Source organism: Pan paniscus, chromosome 4 (assembly GCF_029289425.2).
Source record: "Pan paniscus chromosome 4, NHGRI_mPanPan1-v2.0_pri, whole genome shotgun sequence".
Taxonomy (NCBI): Eukaryota; Metazoa; Chordata; class Mammalia; order Primates; family Hominidae; genus Pan; species Pan paniscus.
Window position 1 is genome coordinate 92539250 of NC_073253.2, and position 23369 is coordinate 92562618.

The following is a 23369-nucleotide window of genomic DNA, read 5'->3' on the forward strand; positions in this document are numbered from 1 at the left end:
TAGATTATTTTGAGTAGTATAGATATTTTAATAATACTGATTCTTCCAATTCATGAACATAAAATATCTTTTCTTTTTTTGGTGTGTCCTCTTCAATTTCTTTCATCAATGCTTTATGATTTTCATTGTAAAGATCTTTCATTTATTTGGTCAAGTTAATTCCTAGGTATTTTATTTTAATTGTAACTACTGTAAATGATATTACTTTCTTCATTTCTTTTCAGATTGTTCAGTGTTGGCATATGGAAATATACTGATTTGTGTATGTTGGTTTTGTATCCTGAAACTTTACTGAATTTGCTTATCAGTTATAATAGTTTTTTTTTGGTGGAATCTTTAGATTGTCCCAAGTATAAGATCTTATTATCTGCAGACAAAAATAAATTGACTTCTTCCTTTCCAGTTTGTATGCCCTTTCTTTCTTTCTTTTGTTAACTTGCTCTAGCTAGGACTTTAGTACTATGTTGAATAAAAATGGTGGAAGTAGGCATCCTTATCTTGTTTCAGAACTTAGAGAAGGCTTTTAGATTTTCCCTGTTCTGTATGATACTAGCTGTGGGTTTGTAATATACGGGTTTTATCATGTTGAAGTATGTTCCATCTACCCAATTTTTTGAAAGTGTCTACCATAAACTGATATGAATTTTTTTATGAAAATGGATGCCTTGTGAAAAATGTTTCTCTTATCTTTCTTTCTTTTATAGAGATAGGATTTTGCTATGTTGCCTAGGCTGGTCTCGAACTCCTGGCCTCAAAGGATCCTCCTGCCTCAACCTCCCAAAGTGTTGGGATTACAAGCATGAGCCACTGCTGTGCCAGGCCTGATGCTGAAGTTTATCAGTTGATTTTTCTTGACATCTACTAAAATGATCATGTGGTTTTTGTCCTTCATTCTGTTGATGTGATGTATCACATATTAAAATTTGCATATGTTGAACCAATCTCACATTTCTGGGATGAATCCTACTTGATCATGATAAATGATCTTTTTAATGTGTTGTTGAATTTGGTTTACTAGTATTTGTTAAGAATTTTTGCATTTGTGTTCATCAGGAATATTGGCTTGTAGGTTTTTTTGTTGTTGTTATTGTAGATTTGTCTGGTTTCCATATTAGTGTAATGCTGGCCTCGTAGAATGAGTTTGAAAGTATTCCCTCCTCCTCACATTTTTGATGTAGTTTGAGTATGATTGATATGATTTCTTATTTAAATGTTTGGTAGAATTTAGCAGTGAAGTCATTGGGTCCTGGGCTTGTCTTTGATGGGAGACATTTTATTACTGTTCTATCTCTTTACTTATTATGGTCTATTCAGGTTTTGGATTTCTTCATGGTTCAAAGTTTGCAGGTTGTAATGTGCCTAGGGATTTATCTGTTTCTACTAGCTTTTCTAATTTATTGGCATATAGTTGTTCACAATAGTTTTTAATGATCGTTTGGATTTCTGTGGTATCAGTTGTAATGTCTGCTTTTTCATCTCTGGTTTTATTGATTGAGTCTTTTCTGTTTTTTTTCTTAGTTAATATGGCTACAGTTTGTCAATTTTGTCTATCTTTTCACAAAAGATTTTGTTTATCTTTTTGTTTCATTGATCATTTATATTTTTAGTCTAAATTGTATTTATTTTGCTCTGATATTTATTATTTATTTTCTTCTACTAATTTGGGTTTTCATTGCTTTTGTTTTTCCAGTTCTTTAAGATGCATTGTTATATTGTTTATTTGAAGTTTATCTTTTTTTGGGTATATGTTTGTTGCTTTAAAGTTCCCCCTTATTATTGCTTTTGCTGCATCCCAAGAATTTGGTACATGTGTTTCCATTTTTATTTGTTTCAAAAAACTTTAAAAATTTCTTTCTCAATTCCTTCAATAATAGAAAGATGACAGAAAGGATGAAAGAAAAGCACTTTTTGTGTAAAAGTAATTTTCTCTGATAGTATGTTTTAATTTCTTGTTTTTAAAATATCTGTGTATTTATTACAGGCTTTTTATTTTTACCATGAGGTTTGCAAATAACATCTTATAACCAAATATTTTAAACTGATGACAAGTTAGCTCTGATTACAAGGAAGTAAAATAAAACAAATAAGCAAAGAGAATACTAAAAATCTCTACATTTTAACTCCATCCTCCTGCTTTTTGACTTTTTGCCATCTCAATTTATGTATTTTTATATTGTTAATCTCTTAAAAAGTTGTAGTTACTAATTTTTGGTAGATTTGTCTTTTAGTCTTCCTACTAAATATCTGAGTATTTTACACACTGCAATTATAGTTTTAAAGTATTCCATATTTGTCTGTGTACTTATTATTATCAGTGATTTAGTTTTATACCTTTAGAGGATTTCTTATTGTTTATTCACATCTTTTTCTTTCAGATTGAAGAATTCCCTTTAGTATTTCTTGTAAGACAGATCTGATATTTGACAAAATCTCTCAGCTTTTGTTTTCTGTGAAAGTATTTATTTCTCCTTCATGTTTGAAGGATAATTTTGCTGGATATATTATTCTAGGTTGAGTTTGTTTTCCTTCAGCACTTTGAATATGTCATTTCACTCTGTCCTAGCTGGTAAGGCTTCTGCTGAGAAGTCTGCTGCCAGACATAGAAATCAGAGCTCCTTCATAGGTTATTTGCTTCTTTTCTCTTGTGGCTTTTAGGATTCTTTCTTTATCCTTGCCCTTGGAGAGTCTGACTATTATATACCTTGAAATCATCTTTTTTGGGTTGAATCTTATTGGTATTCTGTGACCTTCTTGTACCTGGGTATTCTTATCTTTCTCTGTGTTTGAAAAGTTCCCTGTTATTATTTCTTTTATTTATTTATTATTATTATACTTTAAGTTTTAGGGTACATGTGCACAATGTGCAGGTTAGTTACATATGTATACATGTGACATGCTGGTGCGCTGCACCCACTAACTCGTCATCTAGCATTAGGTATATCTCCCAATGCCATCCCTCCCGCCTCCCCCCACCCCACAACAGTCCCCAGAGTGTGATGTTCCCCTTCCTGTGTCCATGTGTTCTCATTGTTCAATTCCCACCTATGAGTGAGAATATGCGGTGTTTGGTTTTTTGTTCTTGCGATAGTTTACTGAGAATGATGATTTCCAGTTTCATCCATGTCCCTACAAAAGACATGAACTCATCATTTTTTATGGCTGCATAGTATTCCATGGTGTATATGTGCCACATTTTCTTAATCCAGTCTATCATTGTTGGACATTTGGGTTGGTTCCAAGTCTTTGCTATTGTGAATAATGCCGCAATAAACATACGTGTGCATGTGTCTTTATAGCAGCATGATTTATAGTCCTCTGGGTATATACCCAGTAATGGGATGGCTGGGTCAAATGGTATTTCTAGTTCTAGATCCCTGAGGAATCGCCACACTGACTTCCACAATGGTTGAACTAGTTTACAGTCCCACCAACAGTGTAAAAGTGTTCCTATTTCTCCACATCCTCTCCAGCACCTGTTGTTTCCTGACTTTTGAATGATTGCCATTCTAACTGGTGTGAGATGGTATCTCACTGTGGTTTTGATTTGCATTTCTCTGATGGCCAGTGATGGTGAGCATTTTTTCATGTGTTTTTTGGCTGCATAAATGTCTTCTTTTGAGAAGTGTCTGTTCATGTCCTTCGCCCACTTTTTGATGGGGTTGTTTGTTTTTTTCTTGTAAATTTGTTTGAGTTCATTGTAGATTCTGGATATTAGCCCTTTGTCAGATGAGTAGGTTGCGAAAATTTTCTCCCATTTTGTAGGTTGCCTGTTCACTCTGATGGTAGTTTCTTTTGCTGTGCAGAAGCTCTTGAGTTTAATTAGATCCCATTTGTCAATTTTGTCTTTTGTTGCCATTGCTTTTGGTGTTTTAGACATGAAGTCCTTGCCCATGCCTATGTCCTGAATGGTAATGCCTAGGTTTTCTTCTAGGGTTTTTATGGTTTTAGGTCTAACGTTTGTTTAATCCATCTTGAATTGATTTTTGTATAAGGTGTAAGGAAGGGATCCAGTTTCAGCTTTCTACATCTGGCTGGCCAGTTTTCCCAGCACCATTTATTAAATAGGGAATCCTTTCCCCATTGTTTGTTTTTCTCAGGTTTGTCAAAGATCAGATAGTTGTAGATATGAGGCATTATTTCTGAGGGCTCTGTTCTGTTCCATTGATCTATATCTCTGTTTTGGTACCAGTACCATGCTGTTTTGGTTACTGTAGCCTTGTAGTATAGTTTGAAGTCAGGTAGTGTGATGATACCAAAGTCAGGCAGAGACACAACCAAAAAAGAGAATTTTAGACCAATATCCTTGATGAACATTGATGCAAAAATCCTCAATAAAATGCTGGCAAACCAAATCCAGCAGCACATCTAAAAGCTTAGCCACCATGATCAAGTGGGCTTCATCCCTGGGATGCAAGGCTGGTTCAATATATGCAAATCAATAAATGTAGTCCAGCATATAAACAGAACCAAAGACAAAAACCACATGATTATCTCAATAGATGCAGAAAAGGCGTTTGAAAAAATTCAACAACTCTTCATGCTAAAAACTCTCAATAAATTAGGTATTGATGGGACGTATTTCAAAATAATAAGACCTATCTATGACAAACCCACAGCCAATATCATACTGAATGGGCAAAAACTGGAAGCATTCCCTTTGAAAACTGGCACAAGACAGGGATGCCCTCTCTCACCACTCCTATTCAACATAGTGTTGGAAGTTCTGGCCAGGGCAATTAGGCAGGAGAAGGAAATAAAGGGTATTCAATTAGGAAAAGAGGAAGTCACATTGTCCCTGTTTGCAGATGACATGATTGTATATCTAGAAAACCCCATTGTCTCAGCCCAAAATCTCCTTAAGCTGATAAGCAACTTCCACAAAGTCTCAGGATACAAAATCAATGTACAAAAATCACAAGCATTCTTATACACCAACAACAGACAAACAGAGAGCCAAATCATGAGTGAACTCCCATTCACAATTGCTTCAAAGAGAATAAAATACCTAGGAATCCAACTTACAAGGGATGTGAAGGACCTCTTCAAGGAGAACTACAAACCACTGCTCAAGGAAATAAAAGAGGATACAAACAAATGGAAGGACATTCCATGCTCATGGGTAGGAAGAATCAATATCGTGAAAATGGACATACTGCCCAAGGTAATTTACAGATTCAATGCCATCCCCATCAAGCTACCAATGACTTTCTTCACAGAATTGGAAAAAACTACTTTAAAGTTCATATGGAACCAAAAAAGAGCCTGCATCGCCAAGTCAATCCTAAGCCCTGTTATTATTTCTTTGAATAAACTTCTCTCTCTCTCTCTGTCTCTGTCTCTCTCTCTCTCTCTCCTTCCTCTTTAAGGCCAACAACTCTTAGATTTGACCCTTTGAGGCTGTTTTCTAGATCTTGTAGGTATGCTTTCTTCTCTTTTCTGTCTTCTCTGACTGTATTTTCATGCAGCCTATCTTCAGGTTTACTAATTCTTTCTTCTGCTTGATCAATTCTGCTCGCTAAAGACTTTGCGTTTATTTTTCAATTTGTCAATTTAATTTTTAAGCTCCCAAATTTCTGCTTGATATTTAAAAAAATCAATTACTCTGTTAAATTTCTCTGATAGAATTCTGAATTCCTTGTCTGTGTTATCTTGGAGTTTGTTTAGCTTCCTCAAGACAGCTATTTTGAATTCCCTGTCTGAAAATTCATATATCTCTGTCACTCTAAGATTGGCCATTGATTTATTATTTAGTCTGTTTGGTGAGGTCATGTTTTCTTGGATGCTCTTGATCTTTGTGGACATTAATTGATGTCTAGGCATTGAAGAGCTAGGTATTTATTACAATCTTTGCAGTTTGGACTTGTTTGCACCCAACCATATTAGGAAGGCTTTCCAAGTATTCAAAGGGAATTGAGTGTTGTGATCTAAGATTTTGGTCAGTGCAGCCATATCTACATTAGGGGGCACCCCAAGCCCAGTAACACTGTGACTCTACAAGAGTCACAGAGGCGCCTCTGTGACAAGAGTCACAGAGACTCCTAGTGGTACTGCTTTGGTGGTGGTTTGTATAAGATCTGAGAGAATTCACTGGATTATCAGGCAGAGACTCCTGTTCTCTTCCCTTACTTTCCCCCAAACAAATGAAGTCTCTGTGCTGAAGTGCCTGGGGTTGGGGAAGGGGTGTCACAAGCACACCTATGGCCACCATGACTGGGACGCTGTTGGGTCCGACTTATAACCAGCACAGGACTGGGTCTTGCTCAAGGTCTGTGGTCACTATTGCCTGGCTAAAGCTGATGTTTATCAAGGGCCAAGGGCACTTTAGTCAGGAGGTGATGAGTCTAGCCAGGCTTGTGTCTTTCCCTTCAGGTTAGCAAGTTCTCCTCTGGCCCAGGGTTGGTATAGAAATGCTGTTCAGGAGCTAGGGCCTAGAGTCAGGAGCTTTAGGGCTCTTCTTGATGTTTATTTTACTGTGGCTAAGCTAGTACCCAACTTGTAAGACTTAAGTCCTCTGTATTCTTCCCTCTCTTTTCCCCAAGTAGGAATCTCTCCCCAAGCTGCACTGCCAAGAGTTCTGGGAGGGGTGACCTGAGTAATTTCTTAGCTGCCACAGCTGGTGTTACACTGGGTCACATGCACCCCAAGTCCCATTGCCTCTGAGACTAGTGCAGCACCAGGCCTTGCCCGAGGACTGTAGTCCTTTGGGCAGATGGCCACTCAGTTTTATTCTCTTAGCTGCCACAGCTGGTATAACACTGGGTCACATGCACCCCAAGCCTCATTGCCTCTGAGACTAGTGCAGCACCAGGCCTTGCCCAAGGACAGTAGTCCTTTTGGCCAGATGGCCACTCAGTTTTATTCCAGGCCCTAGGTCACTTTAGTCAGCCAGTGGTGGAACCAGCTGTGATTTGGGTTCCTCCTGCTGGGGCTGAGAGTTTCCCTCTGGCCCAGGGCTGGTCTAAATGTTTCCTCTGTGGATACCAGCAAAGCTCTCTGCCTTGCATTGTGTTTTGCTATGACAGGTAGCACTGAGTTCCAATGCAAAATTCAACACTGACTTCACTCTGCCTTCCCGAGGCATAGTAATTGTCTGGACTGTGCTGCCACGAAATGACAGAAGGGTGGTATAGGCAATGCAAGACTGTCTTTCCTACCTTCCTTAATGCCTCTTTCCTTGATATTTTGTTAAAAGCAGGTACAGTAATCACTCACTTTTTTTTTTTTTTTTTTTTTTTGGTTCTTATGAGGATGCTTTCTTGTGTAGATAGTAGTTCAATTTGGTGTTCCTGCAGGGGGGCGATCGCTAGAGAATTTGGCCATGTTGCTGTTCCTCTTTTGTCTCTCTAATACATAAGCTCTTTGTTTTCATTTTTTATATTTTTAGACAGTCTGCTCTGTCGCCCAGGCTGGAGTGCAGTGGCATGATCTCGGTTCACTGCAACCTCTGCCTCCCGGGTTCAAGCAATTCTCCTACCTCAGCCTCCCAAGTAGCTTGGGTTACAGGTGCATGCCACCACACCCAGGTTGTTTCTGTATTTTTAGTAGAGTGGGGTTTCACTATGTTGGCCAGGCTGGTCTCGAACTCCTGACCTCCTGATCCGCCTGCCTTGGCCTCCCAAAGTACTGGGATTACAGGCGTGAGCCACCATGCCCGGCCCTGGTATTTAATACTGAAGCAACCATACGACCAAGCAGCAGGTATATACCATGGGATATATACCTGGGGGTTTATTGTTGTGTGCTGAGAAAGAATTCAGGACACGGACACATGTGGGTGGGTTAAGGAGTGGAAACGATAGACACAAGAAAGGGGAGAGGAGAGCAGTGGACTGCAGCAAATTTTATAGGCAGGCTGGAGACGATGGTGTCTGATGTATGTAGGGCTCACAGATTGGTTCTATCAGATATGATGTCTACATAGTGCACAGGGAAGGCTGGTGGCCCCACCCTAATATTATTATGCAAATGGACTTTCCAGTTGATCAGTGCCATCTTGTCTGCTCTTTACTATACTCTTGGCTGACAAAGAAGAAGGAAGATGAAGCCGCCATTTTGAACATCTCTAGTCCCTAGTTCCTGCTGGCATTGACCCAGGCAAGCTCCCAGCTTGCTTGTCTATGTCTGCAGCCTGATTTTACAGGCTGATTTTACAGAAAATGATGTGGGGCTGCTTTTCATTAAAAAAAAAAAAAAAGAAAAGCCTTACCGAGGGCTCTCATGCTCTTGCTATTAGCCTAAGTAATTCCTTCTTAACTCCTATATCAATACTATCAGATTTAAAGTGGTATTTTCATTTCAAATTTTAAATTTTAAAAAATAATGAAATTAAGGAAATATTAATTTGATTTAATTTTTTTTGGATCAGAAAAGCTTGTTTGTCATAATTGATTTTATTTTATTTTTTATTTTTTTATTTTTTATTATACTTTAAGTTCTAGGGTAGGTTGCCATGTTGGTGTCCTGCACCCATTAACTCGTCATTTACATTAGGTATATCCCCTAATGCTATGCCCTCCCTCCTCCCCCTACCCCACGTCAGGCCCCAGTGTGTGATGTTCCCCTTCCTGTGTCCATGTGTTCTTATTGTTCAATTCCCACCTATGAGTGAGAACATGCAGTGTTTGGTTTTTTGTCCTTGTGACAGTTTGCTGAGAATGATGGTTTCCAGCTTCATCCATGTCCCTACAAATGACACGAACTCATCCTTTTTATGGCTGCATAGTATTCCATGGTGTATATGTGCCACATTTTCTTATTCCAGTCTATCATTGATGGACGTTTGGGTTGGTTCCAAGTCTTTTCTATTGTGAATAGTGCCGCAGTAAACATACATGTGCATGTGTCTTTATAGCAAAATGATTTATAATCCTTTGAGTATATACCCAGTAATGGGATGGCTGGGTCAAATGGTATTTCTAGTTCTAGATCCTTGAGGAATCACTGCACTGTCTTCCACAATGGATGAACTAGTTTACAGTCCCACCAACAGTGTAAAAGTGTTCCTATTTCTCCACAGCCTCTCCAGCACCTGTTGTTTCCTGACTGTTGAATGATCGCCATTCTGACTGGTGTGAGGTGGTATCTCATTGTGGTTTTGATTTGCATTTCTCTGATGGCCACTGATGATGAGCATTTTTTCATGTGTCTTTTGGCTGCATAAATGTCTTCTTTCGAGAAGTGTCTGTTCATGTCCTTTGCCCACTTTTTGTTGGGGTTGTTTGTCTTTTTCTTGTAAATTTGTTTGAGTTCTTTGTAGATTCTGGATAGTAGCCCTTTGTCAGATGAGTAGGTTGCAAAAATTTTCTCCCATTTTGTAGGTTGCCTGTTCACTCTGATGGTAGTTTCTTTTGCTGTGCAGAAGCTCTTGAGTTTAATTAGATCCCGTTTGTCAATTTTGTCTTTTGTTGCCATTGCTTTTGCTGTTTTAGACATGGAGTCCTTGCCCATGCCTATGTCCTGAATGGTATTGCCTAGGTTTTCTTCTAGGGTTTTTATGGTTTCAGGTCTAACATGTAAGTCTTTAATCCATCTTGTATTAATTTTTGTATAAGGTATAAGGAAGGGATCCAGTTTCAGCTTTCTACATATGGCTAGCCAGTTTTCCCAGCACCATTTATTAAATAGGGAATCCTTTCCCCATTTTTTGTTTTTGTCAGGTTTGTCAAAGATCAGATGGTTTTAGATGTGTGGTATTGAGAGGTGACAGCATGCTGGCAGTCCTCAGAGCCCTCGCTCGCTCTCGGTGCCTCCTCTGCCTGGGCTACCACTTTGGCGACACTCGAGGAGCCCTTCAGCCCACCGCTGCACTGTGGGAGCCCCTTTCTGGGTTGGCCAAGGCCGGGGCCGGCTCCCTCAGCTTGCAGGGAAGTGTGGAGGGAGAGGCGCGAGTGGGAACCAGGGCTGCGCGCGGCACCTGCGGGCCAGCTGGAGTTCCAGCTGGGCATGAGTTTGGTGGGCCCCGCACTCGGAGCAGCTGGCCGGCCCTGCCGGCCCCAGGCAATGAGGGGCTTAGCACCCAGGCCATCGGCTGCGGAGGGTGTACTGGGTCCCCCAGCAGTGCCAGCCCGCCAGTGCTGTGCTTGATTTCTCGCCGGGCCTTAGCTGCCTTCCCGTAAGGCAGGGCTCGGGACCTGCAGCCCACCATGCCTGAGCCTCCAACCCCCTCCGTGGACTCCTGTGTGGCCCGAGCCTCCGCGATGAGCACTGCCCCCTGCTCCACGGCACCCAGTCCCATCAACCACCCAAGGTCTGAGGAGTGTGGGCTCATGGCGCAGGACTGGCAAGCAGCTCCACCTGCAGCCCCAGTGCAGGATCCACTGGGTGAAGCCAGCTGGGCTGCTGAGTCCGGTGGGGACGTGGAGAACTTTTTGTCTAGCTCAGGGATTGTAAATACACCAATTGTCACTCTGTGTCTAGCTCAAGGTTTGTAAACACACCAATCAGCAACCTGTGTCTAGCTCAGGGTTTGTGAATGCACCAATCGACACTCTGTATCTAGCTACTCTGGTGAGGCCTTGGCACCCTTTGTGTTGACACTCTGTATCTAGCTAATCTGGTGGGGACGTGGAGAACCTTTGTGTCTAGCTCAGGGATTGTAAATGCACCAATCAGCGCCCTGTCAAAACAGACCACTCCGCTCTACCAATCAGCAGGATGTGGGTGGGGCCAGATAAGAGAATAAAAGCAGGCTGCCGGAGCCAGCAGTGGTCCCCTTCCACACTGTGGAAGCCTTGTTCTTTTGCTGTTTGCAATAGATCTTGCTACTGCTCACTCTTTGGGTCCACAGTGCCTTTATGAGCTGTAACACTCACCGCGAAGGTCTGCAGCTTCACTCCTGAGCCAGCGAGACCATGAACCCACCAAAAGGATGAAACTCCGAACACATCTGAACATCAGAAGGAACAAACTCCGGACACACTGCCTTTAGTAACTGTAACACTCACCGCAAGGGTCCGTGGCTTCATTCTAAAAGGCAGTGAGACCAAGAACCCACCAATTACGGACACAGTATTATTTCTGAGGACTCTGTTCTGTTCCATTGGTCTATATCTCTGTTTTGGTACCAGTACCATGCTGTTGTGGTTACTGTAGCCTTGTAGTATAGTTTGAAGTCAGGTAGCATGATGCCTCCAGCTTTGTTCTTTTGGCTTAGGATTGACTTGGCAATGTGGGCTCTTTTTGGTTCCATATGAACTTTAGTTTTTTCCAATTCTGTGAAGAAAGTCATTGGTAGCTTGCTGGGGGATGGTATTGAATCTATAAATTACCTTGGGCAGTATGGCCATTTTCATATTGATTCTTCCTATCCGTGAGCATAGAATGTTCTTCCATTTGTTTGTGTCCTCTTTTATTTCATTGAGCAGTGGTTTGTAGTTCTGCTTGAAGAGGTCCTTCACAGCCCTTGAAATGTAAGTTGGATTCCTAGGTATTTTATTATCTTTGAAGCAATTGTGAATGAGAGTTCATTCGTGATTGGGCTCTCTGTTTGTCTGTTATTGGTATATAAGAATGCTTGTGATTCTTGCACATTGATTTTGTATCCTGAGACTTTGTGGAAGTTGCTTATCACCTTAAGGAGATTTTTGGCTGAGATGATGGGGTTTTCTAGACATACAATCATGTCATCTGCAAACAGGGACAATTTGACTTCCTCTTTTCCTAATTGAATACCTTTTATTTCTTTCTCCTGCTTAATTGCCCTGGCCAGAACTTCCAACACTATGTTGAATAGGAGTGGTGAGAGAGGGCAACCCTCTCTTGTGCCAGTTTTCAAAGGAAATGCTTCCAGTTTTTGCCCATTTATTATGATATTGGCTATGGGTTTGTCACAAATAGCTATTATTGTTTTGAGATACGTCCCATCAATACCTAATTTATTGAGAGTTTTTACCATGAAAGGCTGTTGAATTTTGTCAAAGGCCTTTTCTGCATCTATTGAGATAATCATGTGGTTTTCGTCATTAGTCCTGTTTATATGCTGGATTACATTTATTGATTTGCATTTATTGAACCAGCCTTGCATCCCAGGGATGAAGCCCACTTGATCATGTTGGCTAAGCTTTTAGATGTGCTGCTGGATTCAGTTTGCCAGTATTTTATTGAGGATTTTTGCATCGATGTTCATCAGGGATATTGGTCTAAAATTCTCTTTTTTTGTTGTGTCTCTGCCAGGCTTTGGTATCAGGATGATGCTGGCCTCATAAAATGAGTTCGGGAGGATTCCCTCTTTTTCTATTGATTAGAATAGTTTCAGAAGGAACGGTACCATCTCCTCTTTGTACCTGTGGTAGAATTTGGCTGTGAATCCTTCTGGTCCTGGAGTTTTTTTGGTTGGTAGCCTATTAATTATTGCCTCAATTTCAGAGCCTGTTATTGGTCTATTCAGGGATTCAACTTCTTCCTGGTTTAGTTTTGGCAGGGTGTATGTTTCCAGGAATTTATCCATTTCTTCTAGATTTTCTAGTTTATTTGCATGGAGGTGTTTTTAGTATTCTCTGATGGTAGTTTATATTTCTGTGGGATCGGTGGTGATATCCCCTTTATCATTTTTTATTGCGTCTATTTGATTCTTCTCTCTTTTCTTTTTTATTAGTCTTGCTAGTGGTCTATGAATTTCATTGATCTTTTCAAAAAACCAGCACCTGGATTCACTGATTTTTTGAAGGATTTTTTGTGTCTCTTTCTCCTTCAGTTCTGCTCTGATCTTAGTTATTTCTTGCCTTCTGCTAGCTTTTGAATGTGTTTGCCCTTGCTTCTCTAGTTCTTTTAATTGTGATGTTAGAGTGTCAATTTTAGATCTTTCCTGCTCTGTCTTGTGGGCATTTAGTGCCATAATTTTCCCTCTACACACTGCTTTAAATGTGTCCCAGAGATTCTGCTATGTTGTGTCTTCGTTCTCACTGGTTTCAAAGAACATCTTTATTTCTGCCTTCATTTTGTTAAATACCCAGTAGTCATTCAGGAGAGGTTGTTCTGTTTCCATGTAGTTGAACAATTTTGAGTGAGTTTCTTAATCCTGAGTTCTAGTTTGATTGCACTGTGGTTTGAGAGACGGTTTGTTATAATTTTTATTCTTTTACATTTGCTGAGGAGTGCCTTACTTCCACCTATATGGTCAATTTTGGAATAAGTGTGATGTGGTGCTGAGAAGAATGTGTATTCTATTGATTTGGGGTGGAGAGTTCTGTAGATGTCTGTTAGGTCTGCTTGGTGCAGAGTTGAGTTCAAGTCCTGGATATCCTTGTTAACTTTCTGTCTCGTTGATCTGTGTAATGTTGACAGTGGGGTGTTAATGTCTCCCATTATTATTGTGTGGGAGTCCAAGTCTCTTTGTAGGTCTCTAAGGACTTGCTTTATGAATCTGGGTGCCCCTGTATTGGGTGCATATATATTTAGGATAGTTAGCTCTTGTTGAATTGATCCCTTTACCATTATGTAATGCCTTCTTTGACTCTTTTGATCTTGGTTGTTTAAAGTCTGTTTTATCAGAGACTAGGATTGCAATCCCTGCTTTTTTTTGTTTTCCATTTGCTTGGTAGATCTTCTTCCATCCCTGTATTTTGAGCCTATGTGTGTCTCTGCATGTGAGATGGATCTCCTGAATACAGCACACTGATGGGTCTTGACTCTTTATCCAATTTGCCAGTCTGTGTGTTTTAATTGGACCATTTAGCCCATTTACATTGAAGGTTAATATTGTTATGTGTGAATTTGTTCCTGTCATTATGATGTTAGCTGGTTATTTTGCTCATTAGTTGATGCAGTTTTTTCCTACCATCGATGATCTTTACAATTTGGCATGTTTTTGCAGTGGCTGGTAACAGTTGTTCCTTTCCATGTTTAGGGCTTCCTTCAGGAGGTCTTGTAGGGCAGGGCTGGTGGTGACAAAATCTCTCAGCATTTGCTTGTCTGTAAAGTATTTTATTTCTCCTTCACTTATGAAGCTTAGTTTGGCTGGATATGAAATCTGGGTTGAAAATTCTTTACTTTAAGAATGTTGAATATTGGCCCCCAGTCTCTTCTGTCTTGTAGAGTTTCTGCTGAGAGATCCGCTGTTAGTCTGATGGGCTTCCCTTTGTGGTTAACCCGACCTTTCTCTCTGGCTGCCCTTAACATTTTTTCCTTCATTTCAACTTTGGTGGATGTGACAATTATCCGTCTTGGAGTTGCTCTTTTTGAGAAGTATCTTTGTGGCATTCTCTGTATTTCCTGAATTTGAATGTTGGCCTGCCTTGCTAGGTTGGGGAAATTCTCCTAGATCATATCCTGCAGAGTGTTTTCCAACTTGGTTCCATTGTCCCCGTCACTTTCAGGTACACCAATCAGACGTAGATTTGTTTTTTTCAAATAGTCCCATATTTCTTGGAGGCTTTGTTCATTTATTTTTACTCTTTTTTTCTCTAAACTTCTCTTCTTGCTTCATTTGATTAATTTCATCTTCAATCACTGATACCCTTTCTTCCAGCTGATTGAATTGGCTACTGAAGCTGTGCATTCATGAGGTAGTTCTCATGCCATGGTTTTCAGCTCCATCAGGTAATTTAAGGACTTCTCTACACTGGTTATTCTAGTTAGCCAGTCATCTAATCTTTTTTCAAGGTTTTTATCTTCTTTGCGATGGGTTCGAACTTCCTCCTTTAGCTTGGAGAAGTTTGATCGTCTGAAGCCTTCTCTCAACTCATCAAAGTCATTCTCCATCCAGCTTTGTTCTGTTGCTGGCGAGGAGCTGTGTTCCTTTGGAGGGGGAGAGGCCCTCAATTTTTAGAATTTTCAGCTTTTCTGCTCTGTTTTATCCCCATCTTTGTGATTTTATCTACCTTTGATCTTTGGTGATGGTGACGTACAGATGGGGTTTTGGTGTGGATGTCCTTTCTGTTTGTTAGTTTTCCTTCTAACAGTCAGGATCCTCAACTGCAGGTCTGTTGGAGTTTGCTGGAGGTCCACTCCAGACACTGTTTGCCTAGGTATCAGCAGCGGAGTCTGCAGAACGGCGAATATTGCTGAACAGCAAATGTTTCTGCCTGATCGTTCCTCTGAAAGCTTCATCTCAGAGGGGTTACCTGGCTGTGTGAGTTATCAGTCTTCCCCTACTGGGAGGTGCCTCCCAGTTAGGCTACTTGGGGGTCAGGTACCGATTTGAGGAGGCAGTCTGTCCATTCTCCGATCTGAAAAAAGTGCTGGGAGAACCACTACTCTCTTCAAAGCTGTCAGACAAGGACATTTTAGTCTGCAGAAGTTTCTGCTGCCTTTTGTTCAGCTATGCCCTGCCCGCAGAGGTGGACTCTATAGAGGCAGGCAGGCCTCCTTGAGCTGAGGTGGGCTCCACCCAGTTTGAGCTTTGCAGCTGCTTTGTTTACCTACTCAAGCCTCAGCAATGGTGGACCCCCCTCCCCCAGCCTCGCTGCCACCTTGCAGTTCGATCTCAGACTGCTGCACTAGCAATGAGCAAGGCTCTGTGGGCATGGGACCCTCAGAGCTATGTGCAGGATATAATCTCCTGGTGTGCCTTTTGCTAAGACCATTGGAAAAGTGCAGTATTAGGGTGGGAGTAACCTGATTTTCCAGGTGCCATCTGTCACAGCTTCCCTTGGCTGGAAAGAGAATTCCCTGACCCCTTGCACTTCCCCGGTGAGACGATGCCTCACCCTGCTTTGGCTCACACTCGGTGGGCTGCACCCACTGTCCTGCACCCACTGTCCAACAAGTCCCCATGAGATGAACCAGGTACCTCAGTTGGAAATGCAGAAATCACCTGTCTTCTCTGTCGCTCACACTGGGAGCTGTAGACTGGAGCTGTTCCCATTTGGCCATCTTCTAAACGCCTCTGAAAATATTAATTTTAATGAAAATTTAAACTATTATGTTTATATCAAAAAGATGGGCTGGGTATTCAATACTTTATTTCCAAAATATATAACTGTTGACAAAATGTAAAACTTTTAGGCTTTTGAAATGGTGAGTTTCATATGAATGTATATTTGAGAGTTTTCTCAAACTATTTAGAAATTTCTCCAAACCCAGATTTTTGGCTAGGTAGACTTATGCTTAGATGCTGGTATGTTACTATTGTGTCACTGAAGAACCATAGATATCTTTTGAAAAAATTACAATAACATTCAATATGGAAACTTTTGATATATATAAAGTACATTTCTTTTCAAGTATTTTCTTCTTAATGTAATTTCTTAAGAAGGGGGGTATTTATTTTGGAGAACTTTTGTCTTAGAGTGGATTAGCTGAAATTAGACGTCAAGATAGAGAATTGCATGTAGAAGATGTATTGGTGAGTGCTCTTGGGAAAGAGATCTGTAAGGAAGTGAGCGATGTCAAATTGGGCAGGAGAACGTCATTGCAACTGAGACATGGTTGGATCCAATGAAGCTGAGGCTGGAGTATCCTTGAACTGCATTGGCTCTTCAGAGTATTTACAAACTGGGGCAAGAGACTTGGTGTTTATATTTTAAGATTATTGGGTGAGGCAGTTCTCTGTGGCCAAGGGCTGTATCAGCAGAGGGGCATTCATAGCTGGGCTGGGAATGGCTGGACCTGACCCTGAAGAAAGATCAGGGTGGACTACCACAGTATCCACTGTAGTTTGTCTCCAACTGATGCTTATTTCTTAGTTGAAACAAAACTTTTTTTTTTTTTTTTTTTTTTGAGACGGAGTCTCGCTCTGTCGCCCAGGCTGGAGTGCAGTGGCGCGATCTCGGCTCACTGCAAGCTCCGCCTCCCGGGTTCACGCCATTCTCCTGCCTCAGCCTCCCGAGTAGCTGGGACTACAGGCGCCCGCTACCACGCCCGGCTAATTTTTTGTATTTTTATTAGAGACGGGGTTTCACTGTGTTAGCCAGGATGGTCTCGATCTCCTGACCTCGTGATCCGCCCGCCTCGGCCTCCCAAAGTGCTGAGATTACAGGCGTGAGCCACCGCGCCCGGCCGAAACAAAACTTTTATGTCATGTCTTAAAGCCTTGCTCCTGAGTTAACAGGCATGGACACAAATAGCCTCACAAAGACAAAAATGTGAATTTAAGGGGTGGGAAAATGGTTGTGGGAATGGATGTGGGGACAACAAAGGCATTATCATACTCACAAGAAATATGTATTTTACAAAATATGTTTAATATTTAAAATGGAGAGCTAGTCTTGAACTCCTGGGCTCAAGTGAACCTCCCACCTCAGCGTCTCAAAGTGCTGGGGTTACAAGTGTGAGCCACCATGCCCAGACTGTATAAACAATTTGAATGAACAACGTTAAATTATTCTTATATATATGATTCCTTGTGAACCTCGGTAACAGTTTTCCTAGTTTTTATACCTAGAATTAGCATTTATGGGTTGTCGATGATGAGTATTTATGACTTCTAGATAATACCAACTTTCTCTCCAAAGTGGTTTTAACAGTTGACACTCCTTTGAGCAGACTGGAAGTTCCTCTTGCTTCACATCCTCACCAGCACTTGATATTGAGAGATACTTAAAACAATTTTTTTCTTGTTGTCACCAATCTGATGGGCTATTTTATTTCTTGTTCCTCTGACTACTAGTGAGTATGAGCATCTTTTCTTTTATTGGTCATTCATGTTTTTTCTGATAATTGCCTGTTTACATCTTTTCCCCATTTTTCCATAGGATTGTTTATTATGTTGATTTGTGGGCTTACTTTATGCTGCATACCAATGACTTGAATGTTTTGTATGTTGTAAATGTTTCTCTTGGCGGGTGGGCTTGTCTTTTTCCTTTTTTATAATGTCTGTTGTGCATAAGTATGTAATTTTAATGAGGTTAAATGTATCAAGCATCTCACTTTGTTGTCTGCTTGTTTAGTATTGTGTCCGGAATTGGTTCCTTCCGGTGGGTTCTTGGTCTTGCTGACTTCAAGAATGAAGCCACGGACCCTCACAGTGAGTGTTACAGTTCTTAAAGATGTTGTGTCCAGAGTTTGTTCCTTCAGATGTTCAAGTGTGTCCAGAGTTTTTTCCTTCCAGTGGGTTCGTGGTCTTGCTTGACTTCAGGAGTGAAGCCGCAGACCTTCGCAGTGAGTGTTACAGCTCTTAAAGGTGGCGCGTCCAGAGTTGTTTGTTCCTCCTAGTGGGTTCGTGGTCTCGCTGACTTCAGGAGTGAAACCACAGACCTTCACAGTGAGTGTTATAGCTCATAAAGGTAGTGCTGACCCAAAGAGTGAGCAGCAGCAAGATTTATTGTGAAGAGTAAAAGAACAAAGCTTCCACAGCATGGAAGGGGACCTCAGTAGGTTGCCACTGCTGGCTCAGGTGGCTAGCTTTTATTCCCTTATTTGGCCCACCCATGTCCTGCTGATTGGTCCATTTTGTAAACTGCTGATTGGTCCATTTTACAGAGTGTTGATTGGTGTGTTTACAAACCTTTAGCTAGACACAGAATGCTGATTGGTGCGTTTACAAACCTTTAGCTAGACACAGAGCGCTGATTGGTGTGCTTACAATCCTTTAGCTAGAGAGAAAGGTTCTCCAAGTCCCCACCTGACCCAGAAGCCCAGCTGGCTTCACCTCTCAATCCCCCCTCTAAACAGGACAACCCAACTGCTGTTGGGAATTGGGCAGTGACCGCTCTAGCTACTTCCTGCTGGATGGGTTGATGAAGGGGTCCTACAATTGTAGTGTCCTCCAGAGGGGATCTCTCTAGGCCAGTGAAAGGGCCAGCAGGTCAGTCCAGGGTTCCTCGGTAGAAGTTGTTAGTTGAACTCATTTGGGGTTCCATTTGTAAGACCATCTGTAACTTGATGGCCTTGATCCTAGAGGAAACAAATTAACAAGGAGGTTAAAAATACATGGCCCAAAGGCAAGTAATAGCAAGATGGCTGCCACGGGACCTAAAAATGGGAGAAGCCAGGTTGTCCAACTGCAGAAGTTAGTATAAGAGTTTGAAAGGCATTGTCTGATTTCAGAAGCCTTTTCCTGTAAGCGCAGGGTGGCATCTCATACCCCTGACTGGTTAGTGTAAAAACAACATCTTCCCCTAAGAGGGTGCAGAGTCCTCCTTTCTCAGCAGCGAGAAGGTCTAGGCCTTGGCGGTTTTGGAGAGTCACTGCTGCCAAAGAATCTATTTCGGGTTGTAGAGTAAGGATAGATTTTGTTGTTTATTGCAAATTGTCTGAAAAATCCTCTGAGTGTGTGGTAGTGGGATAATGAAGTGGATAAACTGGCTATTCTGGTTCCTGTAGCAGTAGCCATTCCTAACCCTATAAGTAGGGGTATTAGTTGTATGGCTCTACGCTGACGGACTTGAGCTTTGAGGGGTACTGATAGGGTCTGATTTCCTGGGGCAATGTTAATGTTGGGACTTAGAAAGACTAAGGTGCAGGTGCCTGTCCAGTTAATGGGGAGGCAGATATAGGTCGATGTTCCACATAAGAAGAATATACCTTGGCTGGCTAGACAGAACTGGTTGTTTATGTTTAAAAGGTGTGTGAGTTTGTTGTTTTCATTTTCCCATACTCCTAGAATACTTGCCAAGGTAGCTCTGGTGAGTGGGTGGAAAGGGGTGTTGCAAGCAAACTGAGTGGCTCCCTGTTCTAGTTTCCCATTGGAGAATAAATCATTTTGTATCTACTAGGAACCATTCAAGAGAGTGATTGAAAGAGGGGATAAGAAGGCATTCACTAGTGGTGGGGGTACTGCTGGACAGAGTCCAGGGGTGAATGGTCATGCAGGGAGTATGTTTGCCATTACAAAACCTGGACTGTTTGTTAAGTAGCGAGGAGGTGATGATTTTTGGGGGCGCTGAGAAGTGGACAAGCCATCTGAATGGAGCTGTTTGGGTTACTCGGAAATTACTGTGATCAGCTGGGGCTTCAAGTTGTAGGGTATAATTACACTGATGCGGTAGTAGGTGCCCCAGGGGCAGGCCTGTTAACAGGTTGCATTGGATGCATAAAGGGGCTTGGAAAGTTAAGATGGTATTCATAGTTACAGGGCCGTGTATGGGCTTTTCATTGCTTGTGTAATAGGTGAGGTTGGAAAAGTAAGGATGCAAATTTGGATTGCATGTCCTGTTAGGGTATTCTTGATCCTATCAGAGATGGGGAAGTCGGCTAATGATTGCATATTTAGAAGTCAGAAAGGGTCTTTTCCTTCATAATGAGGGTGGTAGTTTAAGTTGGTAAAGACCCAATTTTTTTGCGGGAATGGGAGTGTCAACATAAGCAGAGGTTGATAGAGAGATACAAAGCCAACAGTCATTTGCCAGGGAAGGATTGGACTGGTTTAACAGAGAGTGGGTTACGTTGAGAGTCTTGTAGAGGTGATTAGGAGCTAGTGGAAGGGGACGGGTGATTGTATGAGACATCCAAGGAAGCAGGAAGGATAGCTAGGCAAAGAGTAAATGGGAAGGTAAAGAGGGTGCTCTGAAAGATGAGATCATTTTATCCAGTCTGAGTTAAAGGTAGGAGTAAATTGCTGTCAGAAGGAAGGAAGATAGAAAGAAGGTTGATGTGATTAGGATTTTCATCCCAGCAGGAGCTACAGTATATAGCCCTATTGCAAAGAGTACAGTTAGTATGCTGCTTAATAATATGATGAAATAGTAAAAGGATTCCATTAAAGGGGCAAGGAGAGGTGTTAAAGGTAAAGATTATGTAGGCTTTCACTAATTTTTTTTAAGGAGGAAGGGGTTTTTCTTCAGGATCAGTGGTAGGAACCTTTTTAGTCTGGGATGTTTCCTTTCGAAATAGGAGATGCAAGTCCTCCAATGGTTCGCAGGTGTATCGAGGCTGGTCTGGATGATCTTGGGACTCCTGAGCTGATGGTCCCACAGGTTCCTCAGGGGGTGTCCAAAATTTAACTCGGGTGTGGTGAATCCAAGATTCCACTCCTGCCACCTTAACTGCAGTGGGGAGAGAATGAGTGAGTATGGTCCTTCCCACAAAGAGTCCATAGATGGGGAGGTAGAGGGGAGAGATTTGACCAACACTAGATCTCCTGGTTGAAACAACTCTGTTCCTTTTTCTCTGTGACATCCTTCAGGGAGGTTTTTAAGGTTTTGTTGATATTTTGCCAAAGAAGTTATATCTTTGACCAGGTTGGCTGTTTCCTGATCAAGTAGGAGGTCATTTGTGAGAAAAGGTTGTCCATACAGCATTTCATATGGACTGAGCCCCATTTTGTGAGGAGAATTTTGGATTCTCAGCAAGGCCATGGGCAAAAGAGTAGGCCATGGGAGATGAGTTTCTTGTGTTAGTTTCCTTAAGTGCCTCTTGAGGGTTTCATTTGCTTTCTGGATCTTCCCTGAGGATTGTGGCCTCCAGGAGCAGTGAAGGTGATATTGTGTCCTTAGCACCCTCGAAATTCCCTGAGTTATCATGGCTTTAAAAGCTGGACCATTGTCACTCTGTAAGCTTTGGGGAAGCCCAAATCTAGGAATTATTTCATGAATTAGGACTTTAATCACTTCCTGAGCCTTCTCTGTCTTGAAGTGGCAAGGTTCTATCCAATTTGTAAAGGTATCAACACAGACCAACAAATACTGAAATCTCTTTGACTTAGGCATATGGGTGAAGTCTAACTGCCAGTCCTTTCCAGGATAGTGACCTATTCTTTGTTTCCCCAAAGGGTCCTTATGATGGAGCAAGGGATTATTCCTTTGGCACACCTCACAGGCTTTGACTACCTGTCGGATGGTCTGGAGGAGATTTGGCCCTGTAAATAGGGATTTGGCCATTTGATGAGTGTTTTCAATACCCATATGAAAAGTTTGGTGGGGAGATTTAAGTATTTTCCACTGACTGGCTTTGGGTTTAAGTACCTTTCCTTCTTCTGTCGTTAACCACCCTGAGGGGAGAAAACTATGCCCCCATGAAAGTCCCCATTCTGTTTCAGTTGGGGAATACTGAGGCTTAATCTCTTGGAGGGGGTTGTTCAATACCCAGGGTCCTTCCATAGGTATTTCTAATGGGAGGTTCTGCTTGGCAGGAATTTTGGCCTCAGCATCTGCCCGACAGTTTCCTTCTGCCTTTTCTTCTTCACCTTTTTGATGGCTTTGGCAGTGTAAGACTGCCACCTCCTTGGGTTTTGCACTGTGTGCAATAACTCCATAATTTCCTTGTGGTATTTAATGGGGGTTCCTCCAGAGGTTAGAACTCCCTTTCTTTCCATATTGCAGCATGGGCATGTAGGATTAGGTAAACATACTTGCTATCTGTATACACATTTATTCTTTTTCCCTTTCCCAGTTCTAAGGCTCGGGTAAGTACCACTATTTCTGCTAACTGGGCGCTGGTCCCTGGGGAAGAGGCTTACTTTCAAGTACGGTTACATCACTAACTATGGCATAACCTGCCCTTCATATCCCATTCTCCACAAATGAACTTCCATCGGTATATAGGTTAAGGTCAAGATTAGCTAAGGGGACTTCTAGGAGATCATCTCGGGCGGCATAAGTCTGGACTATAATTTGTTGGCAGTCATGCTCAATTGGTTCCCCATCCTCTGGGAGAAAAGTGGCAGAGTTGAGGGCCATGCACATAAGTATTTGAAGCACTGGTCCCTGAAGGAGTAGTGCCTGGTATCTAAGTAGGTGGTTGTCCAATAGCCATAAACTTCCTTTGGCACCTAGTATGCCATTTACATCATGAGTAGTCCAGACAGTGAGATCTTTTCCTTGTATTATTTTGATAGCCTCTGACACTAAGATGGCCACCACAACTACCCTTAAACAGTGAGGCCAGCCTTTTGCTACTACATCAATTTACTTACTTAGGTGTGCCACTGGTTGTAGGGTCGTCCCACGAGTCTAATGACTCCAAGAGCTATCCCTGCTGTCTCTGTGACATATAAAGAGAAGTTTTGTCCTGTGGGAAGGCTTAAAGCTGGAACTTGTACTAGGGCCTGCTTTAAGGTTTTGAAGGCTGTTTCTGCCGGTGGTTCCCATTCTACTAGATGAGTATTTGCCCTCTGGGTCTCCTTGATTAGAGTATAAAGGGGCCTGGCTATCTCGCTGTATCCAGGGATCCATAGTCAGCAAAAGCCGTGATTCCAAGGAACGACCACAACTGTTTTAATGTCTTAGGGCAAGGATAAGCCAGTATAGGCTGTATTCATTCCTTGCTGAGGGCCCTGGTCCCTCTGGCTAAGATTAGGCCTAGATATTTGACCTGCTATAGGCAAAGCTGGGCCTTTGACCTAGACGCCTTGTACCCTTGATTAGCTAGAAAGTTCAAGAGATCTAGAGTAGCCTGCTGGCATGAGGCTTCCAAACTGGTAGCCAAAAGTAAATCATCCACATACTGAAGGGCCAGAGTGCCTGGACTTGAGAAGTGGCCTAGATCTTGGGCCAGTGCCTGACCAAACAGATGAGGGTTATCCCTAAACCCTTGAGGCAAGACTGTCTAGGTAA